Below are 714 nucleotides of genomic sequence, written 5' to 3'. Positions count from 1 at the left end.
CACCAGGACTCTTTGAAAGTGTGAAACAGAAGAATTATAATTTTATCTGGAAATAGAAATTGACACTGGAACTTTGTATTAGACTTTCTATTGCAAGTCACGTTGTATTTCTCGGCCTCTCAGTCTGTGAAGTAATTAATGCATGTGAGGACTGTGATAAGAAATTCAAGTTTGTTTTTGTGTGATAAAGCAAATTTCTATGTGAAGAATCAGAGATTCTTAAAAGGCGTGATACCATTATAAAATATTTATCTGTCCTTTTCATTTCTAAGAGGAGAGAACCCAAAGAAGCTAACTGATTTGCCAAAGGTCAGATCCTCAGGGATTGACAGGTTGGAGCCAGCAGCCTATGTATTTTTCTCCCAGTTATCTCCTTTGTTTCTTTCAAAGTGCTCTGAGGTCTACTTCTAAAATTTCACTCTGCGGTTTAACATAGCATACAGTTGTGTTAGGGACTCCCTGGGTGCTGCACATGGTGAATGACCAGTCAGAATCCACTCCACAATGACTGCTTTGGTGTTTTAATTCTCAAGTGTGTCTCTTTGATATCATTCGATACCATTGGCTCTCTCTCATGGAAACCCTGTAAAATAGAACAAAACCCACCCTGCCCAGTCCTCTGCCATCTTCACAATCTGTGCCGTCATCACAGTCACTGAGCCAACCCATCTCCTTGGGACTCTTCCTCTTAATTGGTTTAAAATGAGCACCTAG

The sequence above is a fragment of the Elephantulus edwardii genome, unplaced genomic scaffold (genome assembly GCF_000299155.1).
Source record: "Elephantulus edwardii isolate Elephantulus edwardi_28Jun2011 unplaced genomic scaffold, EleEdw1.0 scaffold00128, whole genome shotgun sequence".
Taxonomy (NCBI): domain Eukaryota; kingdom Metazoa; phylum Chordata; class Mammalia; order Macroscelidea; family Macroscelididae; genus Elephantulus; species Elephantulus edwardii.
Note: the sequence above shows the minus strand (reverse complement) of the source record.